Genomic DNA, 21758 nt, shown 5'->3' with positions numbered 1-21758 from the left:
GGAACGTCAGGCTGGTTAGTTGCAACAGAGCGAAAAAACAATTGTGACCCAATGATAAAAGGGACTGTCCAGTCAAGGTTGTATACAAATATCTACTTTAGTATTAATACAACAGACAGTTCTAACACACTACAAAATACAACCCACCCTATAAAGGAAAACAGGGGACAGACAGTTTCACAAAGGAGAGGGATGCACTCTGGATACTGACAGGAGTGCAGTCGGTAAAGCAATCAGTCTGAACTGTTCAAGGTTATTTGGTTGCAGCAGCAAGGGAGCAAGAGGTCGTAAATGTCACTAAGGGCCTTCGGAGAAGGACCAGGGGGACAGAACCACAATGTAACTGGTGTTTGAGATGATCTTGGTACTCGACAGCATCGAGTGGCTTCCAGCATGCTTTGTAACTCCGGCGACAGAGTTCAAGAGGGACGACAGATGCGGATATCAGTTGGCAGGCAGTTTGGTAAGCGAGGCTGGGCGGACGGCTGCAGGCTGCCCTACCCGGCGGCTCGGGGTGAAGAATCGTTGTCTGTGTGCTGGTTGGTGGATCTGGAACGCTGGTCGAGGGATCTCAGACGGCTTTAGTGACTGCAGCGTGAGAACAGCCACAGTGGTGCAGCCGGTCGCAGTTTGAGAGCTCGACTGCTTCGAAAAAGTCCTTAAAAGATGGACGCTGGTTGATGCTTGTTGTGGCACTCCTCCGAGCTTCTTCTCAATGCTTGGGTCGACGTTTAAGGCGGCCGACCCAAAGCTGAGAAGAGTGTTTGCCGGCAACGGCCTTGTCCTTTGTTCAGAGACTCTCTGGCACTTCCCACCTAGGAAGCTTGCTGGCTTAACCTAGCAGGGCACGCTGTGTGCTGGCTGGGTACCGGTTCTGGTGCTGCTTGATGGATCCTCTGAGTCGGGTATCTCCCTCTGTTCCCTGGGAGATGTTTTGGGAGGTATTTTGCTTCCCTCTTGGAAATCCTGGACTTCCTTCACTGGCGGAAGCCGTGAGGCAGACTGTACCATCACCGAGGGTCCGAATGAGTCCTTCTTCGTACTCCTTTTGAAGTCGTCGGATGATCTGCTCAGTGAGGGGCTCAGCCCTCTTTTAAAGCCAAATGGGCCCCAGTGATTGGAGCATGCTAAGCCTACCTTAAAGACCCAATCCTGGGTCCCCACCACCAATCTTCTGTCATGCGTAAGGTCATGACCAGAGTGCTTTGCAACAGGAAAGGTAAGGGGTGACAACATGTACTACTAAGCCGCACCCATCTTCCTGTCTCCTGTGGATCAAAGTGGCTCTCTGGTTAATTGAGCTCGAGAACAGACTGTCTGCATCAAATCACATATATCTTCCCTCTGAAAGGGGGTGGCCCTGCAGCGGTTGCCTACTGTAAACAGTTGTTCCACACATGACATTCAATGGCCTTCATACAGAGGGGTGGGAGCTAGCTTCAAGCTGACACATTGCATATGAAAAAGGTGTTGGGGTTTCCTGCCCTGTGTTAGTTGTGTGAACAGGCCTCTTGGCAGGCCTGCTTCACTTAACTCTCATCAGTATGCACTGCCATCAGAGAGAACCTAACAATAGGCAGGGCATATCGATGGAGCCTTTGCTATTTTAAGTAGGCTGACCAGGGCCGGAGGAAGGCGTTGCCTTCCCCCTTCAGAGATGCTTTGATGTACCCATGGCTGTCACATTGCAGCTAAATGTGACAGGAGGACCGCACCGGTAGACTGTGTCCCCCAGAGTGCACTTGACTATGTGTTTGTTGTGCAGTGTCCTTTGGGAAATGTGTGCGGGATAGCCCCACACATTTCCAGGAGGTTTACCTACCAACATTCCATTTCTTTTTTAAAAGTATCAAACCAGCCCATGCGGAGCGCACACTCCCCGTGCGGATGGTCTAATTCCTCACTCTTGGTCAGGTTCTTCAATTCCTACCAGTCAAGTGGTCTCTTCTGTCTGTGTCTGCACTTCATTTGCACAGCAAACAGGCATGTCTTTCCCATGGCAACAGTGTCTTCTCCAAGCTGCACACACAGACAGCCGTTTCTCAGGCTAAATGTTCTCTTCTGACCTCAGTGGCAGAGCCACACTAAGCAGATGGCTCTGCAAAGGCCCAGGGGCTACAGCAAAAAGCCTGAACAGGGCAAGGCCGCTTCATTTTTGGCAGTGGAGTGGAAGTAGAATTGCAGGGTCCGCCCTATGAGACAGGGTACAAGACGTGAATTACATAGGACCTTTTCACTTTTCCCAGAGTCCCCTGCAAAATCGGGTCTATTTTCAAGGACAAGTGCAATTATCACAAACAGGTAGGTATGTGATGGCATGGAAATGTATCGAAATTGTAATGGCTTGGTCAACAGTTGGAACGCTCAGAGACAAATTGATTCACTTCTTGTCAATGTCCTGGCTGCACTGCAGAAACAGCTGGTCGTCCTGGTGGAGCATCACTTCACCTGTCCCCAAAGGAGCCCATTTCTCGATGCTGTCCTCGCTCCTGTGCAATCCTCCAATGGCTCTTTGCATTCTCAAGCCTCTCCCATGTTGCCTTGGCAGCGGCCTGCCCAATAATCTCTCAGGAGGGCGGGGTCACTTGCCAACAGGCCACCGATCATGCTAAGGGAAAGAGCGCACAGGTAGCAGCCTGCTCATTTGCATGTTTACTCCCAGAATCCTATGCATACCTTGCTACTATATTTGCTGTCAGTTTGGTGAGCGCAAGATGATACAGGTGTTCACCTCAACAAATCTCGGCACTGGAATCCAGGCGGTTTTATGAGTTTGACAAAGGATGCTCAGGATGGAGCTTGCTGGGATCAGTGCAAGTTAAATGGGAATCCATTCCCGGGGCGCACGGGCCTCTGGGTCAGGTGCTTTAGCTTTGCGCAGTGGCAGTATCGTAGCTCATGAGGTTTAACCAAGGCGCGATTATTGCTTATTGAAAACTTTACCCAATACCCCGCCATGACAGCTTGAAATATAGCTGGAATTGGTAATTTTTGACAGTCTCTACGGAGGCTGAACCGATTTGTTTGAAAAGGAGACAATGACGCTTTTACTCCACTGGAGAAGACCTAGCAAGAGGGGTGTGTTTTTCGGAACCCATCCCTTCTATTCTTTGTTCTCTCGTGGCCTACCCTCAACAAAGGGGTTTACTTCCAGAAGCTAGCGCATTCGTAAACTCCAAGCGGCGCAGCGAAGTCTATGGAACCGTGACCATGCAGCAGGTGCATTAAGCGCCTCAGTTGTCTCGCTGCCTTCCTGATCTCACGACATGAAAACCATGAGCTTTCAGAACCTAGCAGACAGTGACCTGTCTGCCTTCGATCCTCTTTGCCACATCTGCTCTTGCGAAAGTCATCAGATTGTTGGATGGTTACTCAGGGAGGTCTGGCTGCCACTGAAGCCAACCGCAGCAGAGGGGTCGCTTTACCTTTGGCCTTCGCTCACCATCTCAGTCTTCCCAAGAGAGGCAAAAGGGCATTTCTGTCCCCATGCATTCTATAGACACATATTCACGTGGAGTCAACAACCCGACCTCTCTTGGTGTGACGAATCAACTTCCGGGGCACTAGTGGTCCAGGGAGGAATATCGCTTTCTAGACCATCAATCAGTCCCACACCTCTAGTACACCGGAAGGGGTCCGAACAGTGGACGGAACGTCAGGCTGGTTAGTTGCAACAGAGCGAAAAAACAATTGTGACCCACTGATAAAAGGGACTGTCCAGTCAAGGTTGTATACAAATATCTACTTTAGTATTAATACAACAGACAGTTCTAACACACTACAAAATACAACCCACCCTATAAAGGAAAACAGGGGACAGACAGTTTCACAAAGGAGAGGGATGCACTCTGGATACTGACAGGAGTGCAGTCGGTAAAGCAATCAGTCTGAACTGTTCAAGGTTATTTGGTTGCAGCAGCAAGGGAGCAAGAGTTCGTAAATGTCACTAAGGGCCTTCGGAGAAGGACCAGGGGGACAGAACCACAATGTAACTGGTGTTTGAGATGATCTTGGTACTCGACAGCATCGAGTGGCTTCCAGCATGCTTTGTAGCTCCGGCGACAGAGTTCAAGAGGGACGACAGATGCGGATATCAGTTGGCAGGCAGTTTGGTAAGCAAGGCTGGGCGGACGGCTGCAGGCTGCCCTACCCGGCGGCTCGGGGTGAAGAATCGTTGTCTGTGTGCTGGTTGGTGGATCTGGAACGCTGGTCGAGGGTTCTCAGACGGCTTTAGTGACTGCAGCGTGAGAACAGCCACAGTGGTGCAGCCGGTCGCAGTTTGAGAGCTCGACTGCTTCGAAAAAGTCCTTAAAAGATGGACGCTGGTTGATGCTTGTTGTGGCACTCCTCCGAGCTTCTTCTCAATGCTTGGGTCGACGTTTAAGGCGGCCGACCCAAAGCTGAGAAGAGTGTTTGCCGGCAACGGCCTTGTCCTTTGTTCAGAGACTCTCTGGCACTTCCCACCTAGGAAGCTTGCTGGCTTAACCTAGCAGGGCACGCTGTGTGCTGGCTGGGTACCGGTTCTGGTGCTGCTTGATGGATCCTCTGAGTCGGGTATCTCCCTCTGTTCCCTGGGAGATGTTTTGGGAGGTATTTTGCTTCCCTCTTGGAAATCCTGGACTTCCTTCACTGGCGGAAGCCGTGAGGCAGACTGTACCATCACCGAGGGTCCGAATGAGTCCTTCTTCGTACTCCTTTTGAGGTCGTCGGATGATCTGCTCAGTGAGGGGCTCAGCCCTCTTTTAAAGCCAAATGGGCCCCAGTGATTGGAGCATGCTAAGCCTACCTTAAAGACCCAATCCTGGGTCCCCACCACCAATCTTCTGTCATGCGTAAGGTCATGACCAGAGTGCTTTGCAACAGGAAAGGTAAGGGGTGACAACATGTACTACTAAGCCGCACCCATCTTCCTGTCTCCTGTGGATCAAAGTGGCTCTCTGGTTAATTGAGCTCGAGAACAGACTGTCTGCATCAAATCACATATATCTTCCCTCTGAAAGGGGGTGGCCCTGCAGCGGTTGCCTACTGTAAACAGTTGTTCCACACATGACATTCAATGGCCTTCATACAGAGGGGTGGGAGCTAGCTTCAAGCTGACACATTGCATATGAAAAAGGTGTTGGGGTTTCCTGCCCTGTGTTAGTTCTGTGAACAGGCCTCTTGGCAGGCCTGCTTCACTTAACTCTCATCAGTATGCGCTGCCATCAGAGAGAACCTAACAATAGGCAGGGCATATCGATGGAGCCTTTGCTATTTTAAGTAGGCTGACCAGGGCCGGAGGAAGGCGTTGCCTTCCCCCTTCAGAGATGCTTTGATGTACCCATGGCTGTCACATTGCAGCTAAATGTGACAGGAGGACCGCACCGGTAGACTGTGTCCCATAGAGTGCACTTGACTATGTGTTTGTTGTGCAGTGTCCATTGGGAAATGTGTGCGGAATAGCCCCACACATTTCCAGGAGGTTTACCTACCAACATTCCATTTCTTTTTTAAAAGTATCAAACCAGCCCAGGCGGAGCGCACACTCCCCATGCGGATGGTCTAATTCCTCACTCTTGGTCAGGTTCTTCAATTCCTACCAGTCAAGTGGTCTCTTCTGTCTGTGTCTGCACTTCATTTGCACAGCAAACAGGCATGTCTTTCCCATGGCAACAGTGTCTTCTCCAAGCTGCACACACAGACAGCCGTTTCTCAGGCTAAATGTTCTCTTCTGACCTCAGTGGCAGAGCCACACTAAGCAGATGGCTCTGCAAAGGCCCAGGGGCTACAGCAAAAAGCCTGAACAGGGCAAGGCCGCTTCATTTTTGGCAGTGGAGTGGAAGTAGAATTGCAGGGTCCGCCCTATGAGACAGGGTACAAGACGTGAATTACATAGGACCTTTTCACTTTTCCCAGAGTCCCCTGCAAAATCGGGTCTATTTTCAAGGACAAGTGCAATTATCACAAACAGTAGGTATGTGATGGCATGGAAATGTATCGAAATTGTCATGGTTTGGTCAACAGTTGGAACGCTCAGAGACAAATTGATTCACTTCTTGTCAATGTCCTGGCTGCACTGCAGAAACAGCTGGTCGTCCTGGTGGAGCATCACTTCACCTGTCCCCAAAGGAGCCCATTTCTCGATGCTGTCCTCGCTCCTGTGCAATCCTCCAATGGCTCTTTGCATTCTCAAGCCTCTCCCATGTTGCCTTGGCAGCGGCCTGCCCAATAATCTCTCAGGAGGGCGGGGTCACTTGCCAACAGGCCACCGATCATGCTAAGGGAAAGAGCGCACAGGTAGCAGCCTGCTCATTTGCATGTTTACTCCCAGAATCCTATGCATACCTTGCTACTATATTTGCTGTCAGTTTGGTGAGCGCAAGATGATACAGGTGTTCACCTCAACAAATCTCGGCACTGGAATCCAGGCGGTTTTATGAGTTTGACAAAGGATGCTCAGGATGGAGCTTGCTGGGATCAGTGCAAGTTAAATGGGAATCCATTCCCGGGGCGCACGGGCCTCTGGGTCAGGTGCTTTAGCTTTGCGCAGTGGCAGTATCGTAGCTCATGAGGTTTAACCGAGGCGCGATTATTGCTTATTGAAAACTTTACCCAATACCCCGCCATGACAGCTTGAAATATAGCTGGAATTGGTAATTTTTGACAGTCTCTACGGAGGCTGAACCGATTTGTTTGAAAAGGAGACAATGACGCTTTTACTCCACTGGAGAAGACCTAGCAAGAGGGGTGTGTTTTTCGGAACCCATCCCTTCTATTCTTTGTTCTCTCGTGGCCTACCCTCAACAAAGGGGTTTACTTCCAGAAGCTAGCGCATTCGTAAACTCCAAGCGGCGCAGCGAAGTCTATGGAACCGTGACCATGCAGCAGGTGCATTAAGCGCCTCAGTTGTCTCGCTGCCTTCCTGATCTCACGACATGAAAACCATGAGCTTTCAGAACCTAGCAGACAGTGACCTGTCTGCCTTCGATCCTCTTTGCCACATCTGCTCTTGCGAAAGTCATCAGATTGTTGGATGGTTACTCAGGGAGGTCTGGCTGCCACTGAAGCCAACCGCAGCAGAGGGGTCGCTTTACCTTTGGCCTTCGCTCACCATCTCAGTCTTCCCAAGAGAGGCAAAAGGGCATTTCTGTCCCCATGCATTCTATAGACACATATTCACGTGGAGTCAACAACCCGACCTCTCTTGGTGTGACGAATCAACTTCCGGGGCACTAGTGGTCCAGGGAGGAATATCGCTTTCTAGACCATCAATCAGTCCCACACCTCTAGTACACCGGAAGGGGTCCGAACAGTGGACGGAACGTCAGGCTGGTTAGTTGCAACAGAGCGAAAAAACAATTGTGACCCACTGATAAAAGGGACTGTCCAGTCAAGGTTGTATACAAATATCTACTTTAGTATTAATACAACAGACAGTTCTAACACACTACAAAATACAACCCACCCTATAAAGGAAAACAGGGGACAGACAGTTTCACAAAGGAGAGGGATGCACTCTGGATACTGACAGGAGTGCAGTCGGTAAAGCAATCAGTCTGAACTGTTCAAGGTTATTTGGTTGCAGCAGCAAGGGAGCAAAAGGTCGTAAATGCCACTAAGGGCCTTCGGAGAAGGACCAGGGGGACAGAACCACAATGTAACTGGTGTTTGAGATGATCTTGGTACTCGACAGCATCGAGTGGCTTCCAGCATGCTTTGTAGCTCCGGCGACAGAGTTCAAGAGGGACGACAGATGCGGATATCAATTGGCAGGCAGTTTGGTAAGCGAGGCTGGGCGGACGGCTGCAGGCTGCCCTACCCGGCGGCTCGGGGTGAAGAATCTTTGTCTGTGTGCTGGTTGGTGGATCTGGAACGCTGGTCGAGGGTTCTCAGACGGCTTTAGTGACTGCAGCGTGAGAACAGCCACAGTGGTGCAGCCGGTCGCAGTTTGAGAGCTCGACTGCTTCGAAAAAGTCCTTAAAAGATGGACGCTGGTTGATGCTTGTTGTGGCACTCCTCCGAGCTTCTTCTCAATGCTTGGGTCGACGTTTAAGGCGGCCGACCCAAAGCTGAGAAGAGTGTTTGCCGGCAACGGCCTTGTCCTTTGTTCAGAGACTCTCTGGCACTTCCCACCTAGGAAGCTTGCTGGCTTAACCTAGCAGGGCACGCTGTGTGCTGGCTGGGTACCGGTTCTGGTGCTGCTTGATGGATCCTCTGAGTCGGGTATCTCCCTCTGTTCCCTGGGAGATGTTTTGGGAGGTATTTTGCTTCCCTCTTGGAAATCCTGGACTTCCTTCACTGGCGGAAGCCGTGAGGCAGACTGTACCATCACCGAGGGTCCGAATGAGTCCTTCTTCGTACTCCTTTTGAAGTCGTCGGATGATCTGCTCAGTGAGGGGCTCAGCCCTCTTTTAAAGCCAAATGGGCCCCAGTGATTGGAGCATGCTAAGCCTACCTTAAAGACCCAATCCTGGGTCCCCACCACCAATCTTCTGTCATGCGTAAGGTCATGACCAGAGTGCTTTGCAACAGGAAAGGTAAGGGGTGACAACATGTACTACTAAGCCGCACCCATCTTCCTGTCTCCTGTGGATCAAAGTGGCTCTCTGGTTAATTGAGCTCGAGAACAGACTGTCTGCATCAAATCACATATATCTTCCCTCTGAAAGGGGGTGGCCCTGCAGCGGTTGCCTACTGTAAACAGTTGTTCCACACATGACATTCAATGGCCTTCATACAGAGGGGTGGGAGCTAGCTTCAAGCTGACACATTGCATATGAAAAAGGTGTTGGGGTTTCCTGCCCTGTGTTAGTTCTGTGAACAGGCCTCTTGGCAGGCCTGCTTCACTTAACTCTCATCAGTATGCGCTGCCATCAGAGAGAACCTAACAATAGGCAGGGCATATCGATGGAGCCTTTGCTATTTTAAGTAGGCTGACCAGGGCCGGAGGAAGGCGTTGCCTTCCCCTTCAGAGATGCTTTGATGTACCCATGGCTGTCACATTGCAGCTAAATGTGACAGGAGGACCGCACCGGTAGACTGTGTCCCCCAGAGTGCACTTGACTATGTGTTTGTTGTGCAGTGTCCTTTGGGAAATGTGTGCGGGATAGCCCCACACATTTCCAGGAGGTTTACCTACCAACATTCCATTTCTTTTTTAAAAGTATCAAACCAGCCCAGGCGGAGCGCACACTCCCCGTGCGGATGGTCTAATTCCTCACTCTTGGTCAGGTTCTTCAATTCCTACCAGTCAAGTGGTCTCTTCTGTCTGTGTCTGCACTTCATTTGCACAGCAAACAGGCATGTCTTTCCCATGGCAACAGTGTCTTCTCCAAGCTGCACACACAGACATCCGTTTCTCAGGCTAAATGTTCTCTTCTGACCTCAGTGGCAGAGCCACACTAAGCAGATGGCTCTGCAAAGGCCCAGGGGCTACAGCAAAAAGCCTGAACAGGGCAAGGCCGCTTCATTTTTGGCAGTGGAGTGGAAGTAGAATTGCAGGGTCCGCCCTATGAGACAGGGTACAAGACGTGAATTACATAGGACCTTTTCACTTTTCCCAGAGTCCCCTGCAAAATCGGGTCTATTTTCAAGGACAAGTGCAATTATCACAAACAGGTAGGTATGTGATGGCATGGAAATGTATCGAAATTGTAATGGCTTGGTCAACAGTTGGAACGCTCAGAGACAAATTGATTCACTTCTTGTCAATGTCCTGGCTGCACTGCAGAAACAGCTGGTCGTCCTGGTGGAGCATCACTTCACCTGTCCCCAAAGGAGCCCATTTCTCGATGCTGTCCTCGCTCCTGTGCAATCCTCCAATGGCTCTTTGCATTCTCAAGCCTCTCCCATGTTGCCTTGGCAGCGGCCTGCCCAATAATCTCTCAGGAGGGCGGGGTCACTTGCCAACAGGCCACCGATCATGCTAAGGGAAAGAGCGCACAGGTAGCAGCCTGCTCATTTGCATGTTTACTCCCAGAATCCTATGCATACCTTGCTACTATATTTGCTGTCAGTTTGGTGAGCGCAAGATGATACAGGTGTTCACCTCAACAAATCTCGGCACTGGAATCCAGGCGGTTTTATGAGTTTGACAAAGGATGCTCAGGATGGAGCTTGCTGGGATCAGTGCAAGTTAAATGGGAATCCATTCCCGGGGCGCACGGGCCTCTGGGTCAGGTGCTTTAGCTTTGCGCAGTGGCAGTATCGTAGCTCATGAGGTTTAACCGAGGCGCGATTATTGCTTATTGAAAACTTTACCCAATACCCCGCCATGACAGCTTGAAATATAGCTGGAATTGGTAATTTTTGACAGTCTCTACGGAGGCTGAACCGATTTGTTTGAAAAGGAGACAATGACGCTTTTACTCCACTGGAGAAGACCTAGCAAGAGGGGTGTGTTTTTCGGAACCCATCCCTTCTATTCTTTGTTCTCTCGTGGCCTACCCTCAACAAAGGGGTTTACTTCCAGAAGCTAGCGCATTCGTAAACTCCAAGCGGCGCAGCGAAGTCTATGGAACCGTGACCATGCAGCAGGTGCATTAAGCGCCTCAGTTGTCTCGCTGCCTTCCTGATCTCACGACATGAAAACCATGAGCTTTCAGAACCTAGCAGACAGTGACCTGCCTGCCTTCGATCCTCTTTGCCACATCTGCTCTTGCGAAAGTCATCAGATTGTTGGATGGTTACTCAGGGAGGTCTGGCTGCCACTGAAGCCAACCGCAGCAGAGGGGTCGCTTTACCTTTGGCCTTCGCTCACCATCTCAGTCTTCCCAAGAGAGGCAAAAGGGCATTTCTGTCCCCATGCATTCTATAGACACATATTCACGTGGAGTCAACAACCCGACCTCTCTTGGTGTGACGAATCAACTTCCGGGGCACTAGTGGTCCAGGGAGGAATATCGCTTTCTAGACCATCAATCAGTCCCACACCTCTAGTACACCGGAAGGGGTCCGAACAGTGGACGGAACGTCAGGCTGGTTAGTTGCAACAGAGCGAAAAAACAATTGTGACCCACTGATAAAAGGGACTGTCCAGTCAAGGTTGTATACAAATATCTACTTTAGTATTAATACAACAGACAGTTCTAACACACTACAAAATACAACCCACCCTATAAAGGAAAACAGGGGACAGACAGTTTCACAAAGGAGAGGGATGCACTCTGGATACTGACAGGAGTGCAGTCGGTAAAGCAATCAGTCTGAACTGTTCAAGGTTATTTGGTTGCAGCAGCAAGGGAGCAAAAGGTCGTAAATGCCACTAAGGGCCTTCGGAGAAGGACCAGGGGGACAGAACCACAATGTAACTGGTGTTTGAGATGATCTTGGTACTCGACAGCATCGAGTGGCTTCCAGCATGCTTTGTAGCTCCGGCGACAGAGTTCAAGAGGGATGACAGATGCGGATATCAATTGGCAGGCAGTTTGGTAAGCGAGGCTGGGCGGACGGCTGCAGGCTGCCCTACCCGGCGGCTCGGGGTGAAGAATCTTTGTCTGTGTGCTGGTTGGTGGATCTGGAACGCTGGTCGAGGGTTCTCAGACGGCTTTAGTGACTGCAGCGTGAGAACAGCCACAGTGGTGCAGCCGGTCGCAGTTTGAGAGCTCGACTGCTTCGAAAAAGTCCTTAAAAGATGGACGCTGGTTGATGCTTGTTGTGGCACTCCTCCGAGCTTCTTCTCAATGCTTGGGTCGACGTTTAAGGCGGCCGACCCAAAGCTGAGAAGAGTGTTTGCCGGCAACGGCCTTGTCCTTTGTTCAGAGACTCTCTGGCACTTCCCACCTAGGAAGCTTGCTGGCTTAACCTAGCAGGGCACGCTGTGTGCTGGCTGGGTACCGGTTCTGGTGCTGCTTGATGGATCCTCTGAGTCGGGTATCTCCCTCTGTTCCCTGGGAGATGTTTTGGGAGGTATTTTGCTTCCCTCTTGGAAATCCTGGACTTCCTTCACTGGCGGAAGCCGTGAGGCAGACTGTACCATCACCGAGGGTCCGAATGAGTCCTTCTTCGTACTCCTTTTGAAGTCGTCGGATGATCTGCTCAGTGAGGGGCTCAGCCCTCTTTTAAAGCCAAATGGGCCCCAGTGATTGGAGCATGCTAAGCCTACCTTAAAGACCCAATCCTGGGTCCCCACCACCAATCTTCTGTCATGCGTAAGGTCATGACCAGAGTGCTTTGCAACAGGAAAGGTAAGGGGTGACAACATGTACTACTAAGCCGCACCCATCTTCCTGTCTCCTGTGGATCAAAGTGGCTCTCTGGTTAATTGAGCTCGAGAACAGACTGTCTGCATCAAATCACATATATCTTCCCTCTGAAAGGGGGTGGCCCTGCAGCGGTTGCCTACTGTAAACAGTTGTTCCACACATGACATTCAATGGCCTTCATACAGAGGGGTGGGAGCTAGCTTCAAGCTGACACATTGCATATGAAAAAGGTGTTGGGGTTTCCTGCCCTGTGTTAGTTCTGTGAACAGGCCTCTTGGCAGGCCTGCTTCACTTAACTCTCATCAGTATGCGCTGCCATCAGAGAGAACCTAACAATAGGCAGGGCATATCGATGGAGCCTTTGCTATTTTAAGTAGGCTGACCAGGGCCGGAGGAAGGCGTTGCCTTCCCCTTCAGAGATGCTTTGATGTACCCATGGCTGTCACATTGCAGCTAAATGTGACAGGAGGACCGCACCGGTAGACTGTGTCCCCCAGAGTGCACTTGACTATGTGTTTGTTGTGCAGTGTCCTTTGGGAAATGTGTGCGGGATAGCCCCACACATTTCCAGGAGGTTTACCTACCAACATTCCATTTCTTTTTTAAAAGTATCAAACCAGCCCAGGCGGAGCGCACACTCCCCGTGCGGATGGTCTAATTCCTCACTCTTGGTCAGGTTCTTCAATTCCTACCAGTCAAGTGGTCTCTTCTGTCTGTGTCTGCACTTCATTTGCACAGCAAACAGGCATGTCTTTCCCATGGCAACAGTGTCTTCTCCAAGCTGCACACACAGACATCCGTTTCTCAGGCTAAATGTTCTCTTCTGACCTCAGTGGCAGAGCCACACTAAGCAGATGGCTCTGCAAAGGCCCAGGGGCTACAGCAAAAAGCCTGAACAGGGCAAGGCCACTTCATTTTTGGCAGTGGAGTGGAAGTAGAATTGCAGGGTCCGCCCTATGAGACAGGGTACAAGACGTGAATTACATAGGACCTTTTCACTTTTCCCAGAGTCCCCTGCAAAATCGGGTCTATTTTCAAGGACAAGTGCAATTATCACAAACAGGTAGGTATGTGATGGCATGGAAATGTATCGAAATTGTAATGGCTTGGTCAACAGTTGGAACGCTCAGAGACAAATTGATTCACTTCTTGTCAATGTCCTGGCTGCACTGCAGAAACAGCTGGTCGTCCTGGTGGAGCATCACTTCACCTGTCCCCAAAGGAGCCCATTTCTCGATGCTGTCCTCGCTCCTGTGCAATCCTCCAATGGCTCTTTGCATTCTCAAGCCTCTCCCATGTTGCCTTGGCAGCGGCCTGCCCAATAATCTCTCAGGAGGGCGGGGTCACTTGCCAACAGGCCACCGATCATGCTAAGGGAAAGAGCGCACAGGTAGCAGCCTGCTCATTTGCATGTTTACTCCCAGAATCCTATGCATACCTTGCTACTATATTTGCTGTCAGTTTGGTGAGCGCAAGATGATACAGGTGTTCACCTCAACAAATCTCGGCACTGGAATCCAGGCGGTTTTATGAGTTTGACAAAGGATGCTCAGGATGGAGCTTGCTGGGATCAGTGCAAGTTAAATGGGAATCCATTCCCGGGGCGCACGGGCCTCTGGGTCAGGTGCTTTAGCTTTGCGCAGTGGCAGTATCGTAGCTCATGAGGTTTAACCGAGGCGCGATTATTGCTTATTGAAAACTTTACCCAATACCCCGCCATGACAGCTTGAAATATAACTGGAATTGGTAATTTTTGACAGTCTCTACGGAGGCTGAACCGATTTGTTTGAAAAGGAGACAATGACGCTTTTACTCCACTGGAGAAGACCTAGCAAGAGGGGTGTGTTTTTCGGAACCCATCCCTTCTATTCTTTGTTCTCTCGTGGCCTACCCTCAACAAAGGGGTTTACTTCCAGAAGCTAGCGCATTCGTAAACTCCAAGCGGCGCAGCGAAGTCTATGGAACCGTGACCATGCAGCAGGTGCATTAAGCGCCTCAGTTGTCTCGCTGCCTTCCTGATCTCACGACATGAAAACCATGAGCTTTCAGAACCTAGCAGACAGTGACCTGTCTGCCTTCGATCCTCTTTGCCACATCTGCTCTTGCGAAAGTCATCAGATTGTTGGATGGTTACTCAGGGAGGTCTGGCTGCCACTGAAGCCAACCGCAGCAGAGGGGTCGCTTTACCTTTGGCCTTCGCTCACCATCTCAGTCTTCCCAAGAGAGGCAAAAGGGCATTTCTGTCCCCATGCATTCTATAGACACATATTCACGTGGAGTCAACAACCCGACCTCTCTTGGTGTGACGAATCAACTTCCGGGGCACTAGTGGTCCAGGGAGGAATATCGCTTTCTAGACCATCAATCAGTCCCACACCTCTAGTACACCGGAAGGGGTCCGAACAGTGGACGGAACGTCAGGCTGGTTAGTTGCAACAGAGCGAAAAAACAATTGTGACCCACTGATAAAAGGGACTGTCCAGTCAAGGTTGTATACAAATATCTACTTTAGTATTAATACAACAGACAGTTCTAACACACTACAAAATACAACCCACCCTATAAAGGAAAACAGGGGACAGACAGTTTCACAAAGGAGAGGGATGCACTCTGGATACTGACAGGAGTGCAGTCGGTAAAGCAATCAGTCTGAACTGTTCAAGGTTATTTGGTTGCAGCAGCAAGGGAGCAAAAGGTCGTAAATGCCACTAAGGGCCTTCGGAGAAGGACCAGGGGGACAGAACCACAATGTAACTGGTGTTTGAGATGATCTTGGTACTCGACAGCATCGAGTGGCTTCCAGCATGCTTTGTAGCTCCGGCGACAGAGTTCAAGAGGGACGACAGATGCGGATATCAATTGGCAGGCAGTTTGGTAAGCGAGGCTGGGCGGACGGCTGCAGGCTGCCCTACCCGGCGGCTCGGGGTGAAGAATCTTTGTCTGTGTGCTGGTTGGTGGATCTGGAACGCTGGTCGAGGGTTCTCAGACGGCTTTAGTGACTGCAGCGTGAGAACAGCCACAGTGGTGCAGCCGGTCGCAGTTTGAGAGCTCGACTGCTTCGAAAAAGTCCTTAAAAGATGGACGCTGGTTGATGCTTGTTGTGGCACTCCTCCGAGCTTCTTCTCAATGCTTGGGTCGACGTTTAAGGCGGCCGACCCAAAGCTGAGAAGAGTGTTTGCCGGCAACGGCCTTGTCCTTTGTTCAGAGACTCTCTGGCACTTCCCACCTAGGAAGCTTGCTGGCTTAACCTAGCAGGGCACGCTGTGTGCTGGCTGGGTACCGGTTCTGGTGCTGCTTGATGGATCCTCTGAGTCGGGTATCTCCCTCTGTTCCCTGGGAGATGTTTTGGGAGGTATTTTGCTTCCCTCTTGGAAATCCTGGACTTCCTTCACTGGCGGAAGCCGTGAGGCAGACTGTACCATCACCGAGGGTCCGAATGAGTCCTTCTTCGTACTCCTTTTGAAGTCGTCGGATGATCTGCTCAGTGAGGGGCTCAGCCCTCTTTTAAAGCCAAATGGGCCCCAGTGATTGGAGCATGCTAAGCCTACCTTAAAGACCCAATCCTGGGTCCCCACCACCAATCTTCTGTCATGCGTAAGGTCATGACCAGAGTGCTTTGCAACAGGAAAGGTAAGGGGTGACAACATGTACTACTAAGCCGCACCCATCTTCCTGTCTCCTGTGGATCAAAGTGGCTCTCTGGTTAATTGAGCTCGAGAACAGACTGTCTGCATCAAATCACATATATCTTCCCTCTGAAAGGGGGTGGCCCTGCAGCGGTTGCCTACTGTAAACAGTTGTTCCACACATGACATTCAATGGCCTTCATACAGAGGGGTGGGAGCTAGCTTCAAGCTGACACATTGCATATGAAAAAGGTGTTGGGGTTTCCTGCCCTGTGTTAGTTCTGTGAACAGGCCTCTTGGCAGGCCTGCTTCACTTAACTCTCATCAGTATGCGCTGCCATCAGAGAGAACCTAACAATAGGCAGGGCATATCGATGGAGCCTTTGCTATTTTAAGTAGGCTGACCAGGGCCGGAGGAAGGCGTTGCCTTCCCCCTTCAGAGATGCTTTGATGTACCCATGGCTGTCACATTGCAGCTAAATGTGACAGGAGGACCGCACCGGTAGACTGTGTCCCCCAGAGTGCACTTGACTATCTGTTTGTTGTGCAGTGTCCATTGGGAAATGTGTGCGGAATAGCCCCACACATTTCCAGGAGGTTTACCTACCAACATTCCATTTCTTTTTTAAAAGTATCAAACCAGCCCAGGCGGAGCGCACACTCCCCATGCGGATGGTCTAATTCCTCACTCTTGGTCAGGTTCTTCAATTCCTACCAGTCAAGTGGTCTCTTCTGTCTGTGTCTGCACTTCATTTGCACAGCAAACAGGCATGTCTTTCCCATGGCAACAGTGTCTTCTCCAAGCTGCACACACAGACAGCCGTTTCTCAGGCTAAATGTTCTCTTCTGACCTCAGTGGCAGAGCCACACTAAGCAGATGGCTCTGCAAAGGCCCAGGGGCTACAGCAAAAAGCCTGAACAGGGCAAGGCCGCTTCATTTTTGGCAGTGGAGTGGAAGTAGAATTGCAGGGTCCGCCCTATGAGACAGGGTACAAGACGTGAATTACATAGGACCTTTTCACTTTTCCCAGAGTCCCCTGCAAAATCGGGTCTATTTTCAAGGACAAGTGCAATTATCACAAACAGGTAGGTATGTGATGGCATGGAAATGTATCGAAATTGTAATGGTTTGGTCAACAGTTGGAACGCTCAGAGACAAATTGATTCACTTCTTGTCAATGTCCTGGCTGCACTGCAGAAACAGCTGGTCGTCCTGGTGGAGCATCACTTCACCTGTCCCCAAAGGAGCCCATTTCTCGATGCTGTCCTCGCTCCTGTGCAATCCTCCAATGGCTCTTTGCATTCTCAAGCCTCTCCCATGTTGCCTTGGCAGCGGCCTGCCCAATAATCTCTCAGGAGGGCGGGGTCACTTGCCAACAGGCCACCGATCATGCTAAGGGAAAGAGCGCACAGGTAGCAGCCTGCTCATTTGCATGTTTACTCCCAGAATCCTATGCATACCTTGCTACTATATTTGCTGTCAGTTTGGTGAGCGCAAGATGATACAGGTGTTCACCTCAACAAATCTCGGCACTGGAATCCAGGCGGTTTTATGAGTTTGACAAAGGATGCTCAGGATGGAGCTTGCTGGGATCAGTGCAAGTTAAATGGGAATCCATTCCCGGGGCGCACGGGCCTCTGGGTCAGGTGCTTTAGCTTTGCGCAGTGGCAGTATCGTAGCTCATGAGGTTTAACCGAGGCGCGATTATTGCTTATTGAAAACTTTACCCAATACCCCGCCATGACAGCTTGAAATATAGCTGGAATTGGTCTTTTTTGACAGTCTCTACGGAGGCTGAACCGATTTGTTTGAAAAGGAGACAATGACGCTTTTACTCCACTGGAGAAGACCTAGCAAGAGGGGTGTGTTTTTCGGAACCCATCCCTTCTATTCTTTGTTCTCTCGTGGCCTACCCTCAACAAAGGGGTTTACTTCCAGAAGCTAGCGCATTCGTAAACTCCAAGCGGCGCAGCGAAGTCTATGGAACCGTGACCATGCAGCAGGTGCATTAAGCGCCTCAGTTGTCTCGCTGCCTTCCTGATCTCACGACATGAAAACCATGAGCTTTCAGAACCTAGCAGACAGTGACCTGTCTGCCTTCGATCCTCTTTGCCACATCTGCTCTTGCGAAAGTCATCAGATTGTTGGATGGTTACTCAGGGAGGTCTGGCTGCCACTGAAGCCAACCGCAGCAGAGGGGTCGCTTTACCTTTGGCCTTCGCTCACCATCTCAGTCTTCCCAAGAGAGGCAAAAGGGCATTTCTGTCCCCATGCATTCTATAGACCCATATTCACGTGGAGTCAACAACCCGACCTCTCTTGGTGTGACGAATCAACTTCCGGGGCACTAGTGGTCCAGGGAGGAATATCGCTTTCTAGACCATCAATCAGTCCCACACCTCTAGTACACCGGAAGGGGTCCGAACAGTGGACGGAACGTCAGGCTGGTTAGTTGCAACAGAGCGAAAAAACAATTGTGACCCACTGATAAAAGGGACTGTCCAGTCAAGGTTGTATACAAATATCTACTTTAGTATTAATACAACAGACAGTTATAACACACTACAAAATACAACCCACCCTATAAAGGAAAACAGGGGACAGACAGTTTCACAAAGGAGAGGGATGCACTCTGGATACTGACAGGAGTGCAGTCGGTAAAGCAATCAGTCTGAACTGTTCAAGGTTATTTGGTTGCAGCAGCAAGGGAGCAAAAGGTCGTAAATGCCACTAAGGGCCTTCGGAGAAGGACCAGGGGGACAGAACCACAATATAACTGGTGTTTGAGATGATCTTGGTACTCGACAGCATCGAGTGGCTTCCAGCATGCTTTGTAGCTCCGGCGACAGAGTTCAAGAGGGACGACAGATGCGGATATCAATTGGCAGGCAGTTTGGTAAGCGAGGCTGGGCGGACGGCTGCAGGCTGCCCTACCCGGCGGCTCGGGGTGAAGAATCTTTGTCTGTGTGCTGGTTGGTGGATCTGGAACGCTGGTCGAGGGTTCTCAGACGGCTTTAGTGACTGCAGCGTGAGAACAGCCACAGTGGTGCAGCCGGTCGCAGTTTGAGAGCTCGACTGCTTCGAAAAAGTCCTTAAAAGATGGACGCTGGTTGATGCTTGTTGTGGCACTCCTCCGAGCTTCTTCTCAATGCTCGGGTCGACGTTTAAGGCGGCCGACCCAAAGCTGAGAAGAGTGTTTGCCGGCAACGGCCTTGTCCTTTGTTCAGAGACTCTCTGGCACTTCCCACCTAGGAAGCTTGCTGGCTTAACCTAGCAGGGCACGCTGTGTGCTGGCTGGGTACCGGTTCTGGTGCTGCTTGATGGATCCTCTGAGTCGGGTATCTCCCTCTGTTCCCTGGGAGATGTTTTGGGAGGTATTTTGCTTCCCTCTTGGAAATCCTGGACTTCCTTCACTGGCGGAAGCCGTGAGGCAGACTGTACCATCACCGAGGGTCCGAATTAGTCCTTCTTCGTACTCCTTTTGAAGTCGTCGGATGATCTGCTCAGTGAGGGGCTCAGCCCTCTTTTAAAGCCAAATGGGCCCCAGTGATTGGAGCATGCTAAGCCTACCTTAAAGACCCAATCCTGGGTCCCCACCACCAATCTTCTGTCATGCGTAAGGTCATGACCAGAGTGCTTTGCAACAGGAAAGGTAAGGGGTGACAACATGTACTACTAAGCCGCACCCATCTTCCTGTCTCCTGTGGATCAAAGTGGCTCTCTGGTTAATTGAGCTTGAGAACAGACTGTCTGCATCAAATCACATATATCTTCCCTCTGAAAGGGGGTGGCCCTGCAGCGGTTGCCTACTGTAAACAGTTGTTCCACACATGACATTCAATGGCCTTCATACAGAGGGGTGGGAGCTAGCTTCAAGCTGACACATTGCATATGAAAAAGGTGTTGGGGTTTCCTGCCCTGTGTTAGTTCTGTGAACAGGCCTCTTGGCAGGCCTGCTTCACTTAACTCTCATCAGTATGCGCTGCCATCAGAGAGAACCTAACAATAGGCAGGGCATATCGATGGAGCCTTTGCTATTTTAAGTAGGCTGACCAGGGCCGGAGGAAGGCGTTGCCTTCCCCCTTCAGAGATGCTTTGATGTACCCATGGCTGTCACATTGCAGCTAAATGTGACAGGAGGACCGCACCGGTAGACTGTGTCCCCCAGAGTGCACTTGACTATGTGTTTGTTGTGCAGTGTCCATTGGGAAATGTGTGCGGGATAGCCCCACACATTTCCAGGAGGTTTACCTACCAACATTCCATTTCTTTTTTAAAAGTATCAAACCAGCCCAGGCGGAGCGCACACTTCCCGTGCGGATGGTCTAATTCCTCACTCTTGGTCAGGTTCTTCAATTCCTACCAGTCAAGTGGTCTCTTCTGTCTGTGTCTGCACTTCATTTGCACAGCAAACAGGCATGTCTTTCCCATGGCAACAGTGTCTTCTCCAAGCTGCACACACAGACAGCCGTTTCTCAGGCTAAATGTTCTCTTCTGACCTCAGTGGCAGAGCCACACTAAGCAGATGGCTCTGCAAAGGCCCAGGGGCTACAGCAAAAAGCCTGAACAGGGCAAGGCCGCTTCATTTTTGGCAGTGGAGTGGAAGTAGAATTGCAGGGTCCGCCCTATGAGACAGGGTACAAGACGTGAATTACATAGGACCTTTTCACTTTTCCCAGAGTCCCCTGCAAAATCGGGTCTATTTTCAAGGACAAGTGCAATTATCACAAATAGGTAGGTATGTGATGGCATGGAAATGTATCGAAATTGTAATGGTTTGGTCAACAGTTGGAACGCTCAGAGACAAATTGATTCACTTCTTGTCAATGTCCTGGCTGCACTGCAGAAACAGCTGGTCGTCCTGGTGGAGCATCACTTCACCTGTCCCCAAAGGAGCCCATTTCTCGATGCTGTCCTCGCTCCTGTGCAATCCTCCAATGGCTCTTTGCATTCTCAAGCCTCTCCCATGTTGCCTTGGCAGCGGCCTGCCCAATAATCTCTCAGGAGGGCGGGGTCACTTGCCAACAGGCCACCGATCATGCTAAGGGAAAGAGCACACAGGTAGCAGCCTGCTCATTTGCATGTTTACTCCCAGAATCCTATGCATACCTTGCTACTATATTTGCTGTCAGTTTGGTGAGCGCAAGATGATACAGGTGTTCACCTCAACAAATCTCGGCACTGGAATCCAGGCGGTTTTATGAGTTTGACAAAGGATGCTCAGGATGGAGCTTGCTGGGATCAGTGCAAGTTAAATGGGAATCCATTCCCGGGGCGCACGGGCCTCTGGGTCAGGTGCTTTAGCTTTGCGCAGTGGCAGTATCGTAGCTCATGAGGTTTAACCGAGGCGCGATTATTGCTTATTGAAAACTTTACCCAATACCCCGCCATGACAGCTTGAAATATAGCTGGAATTGGTAATTTTTGACAGTCTCTACGGAGGCTGAACCGATTTGTTTGAAAAGGAGACAATGACGCTTTTACTCCACTGGAGAAGACCTAGCAAGAGGGGTGTGTTTTTCGGAACCCATCCCTTCTATTCTTTGTTCTCTCGTGGCCTGCCCTCAACAAAGGGGTTTACTTCCAGAAGCTAGCGCATTCGTAAACTCCAAGCGGCGCAGCGAAGTCTATGGAACCGTGACCATGCAGCAGGTGCATTAAGCGCCTCAGTTGTCTCGCTACCTTCCTGATCTCACGACATGAAAACCATGAGCTTTCAGAACCTAGCAGACAGTGACCTGTCTGCCTTCGATCCTCTTTGCCACATCTGCTCTTGCGAAAGTCATCAGATTGTTGGATGGTTACTCAGGGAGGTCTGGCTGCCACTGAAGCCAACCGCAGCAGAGGGGTCGCTTTACCTTTGGCCTTCGCTCACCATCTCAGTCTTCCCAAGAGAGGCAAAAGGGCATTTCTGTCCCCATGCATTCTATAGACACATATTCACGTGGA

General features: G+C 50.6%; 6 non-coding genes across 6 annotated transcripts; all 6 read left to right on the top strand.

Moving 5' to 3' along the window:
• The first annotated feature begins 2869 nt into the window (after window positions 1–2869).
• Window positions 2870–3010, top strand: LOC138496712 (U4 spliceosomal RNA). Its single transcript, XR_011278199.1, has one exon. It is a non-coding gene; the product is annotated as a U4 spliceosomal RNA (small nuclear RNA).
• A 3507-nt stretch (window positions 3011–6517) lies between these two features.
• LOC138496583 (U4 spliceosomal RNA) lies at window positions 6518–6658 on the top strand. Its single transcript, XR_011278081.1, has one exon. It is a non-coding gene; the product is annotated as a U4 spliceosomal RNA (small nuclear RNA).
• A 3507-nt stretch (window positions 6659–10165) lies between these two features.
• Window positions 10166–10306, top strand: LOC138496580 (U4 spliceosomal RNA). Its single transcript, XR_011278079.1, has one exon. It is a non-coding gene; the product is annotated as a U4 spliceosomal RNA (small nuclear RNA).
• A 3507-nt stretch (window positions 10307–13813) lies between these two features.
• LOC138496733 (U4 spliceosomal RNA) lies at window positions 13814–13954 on the top strand. The gene has a single exon (XR_011278218.1). It is a non-coding gene; the product is annotated as a U4 spliceosomal RNA (small nuclear RNA).
• A 3508-nt stretch (window positions 13955–17462) lies between these two features.
• Window positions 17463–17603, top strand: LOC138496784 (U4 spliceosomal RNA). Its single transcript, XR_011278264.1, has one exon. It is a non-coding gene; the product is annotated as a U4 spliceosomal RNA (small nuclear RNA).
• Window positions 17604–21111: 3508 nt separating this feature from the next.
• LOC138496579 (U4 spliceosomal RNA) lies at window positions 21112–21252 on the top strand. Its single transcript, XR_011278078.1, has one exon. It is a non-coding gene; the product is annotated as a U4 spliceosomal RNA (small nuclear RNA).
• The last annotated feature ends 506 nt before the right edge of the window (window positions 21253–21758 follow it).

Source organism: Ambystoma mexicanum, chromosome 10, assembly GCF_040938575.1.
Source record: "Ambystoma mexicanum isolate Mex_15411 chromosome 10, UKY_AmexF1_1, whole genome shotgun sequence".
In the NCBI taxonomy this organism is placed as follows: domain Eukaryota; kingdom Metazoa; phylum Chordata; class Amphibia; order Caudata; family Ambystomatidae; genus Ambystoma; species Ambystoma mexicanum.
The sequence above is the reverse complement of the archived record's forward strand: the minus strand, read 5'-3'. Positions and strand labels throughout refer to the sequence as shown.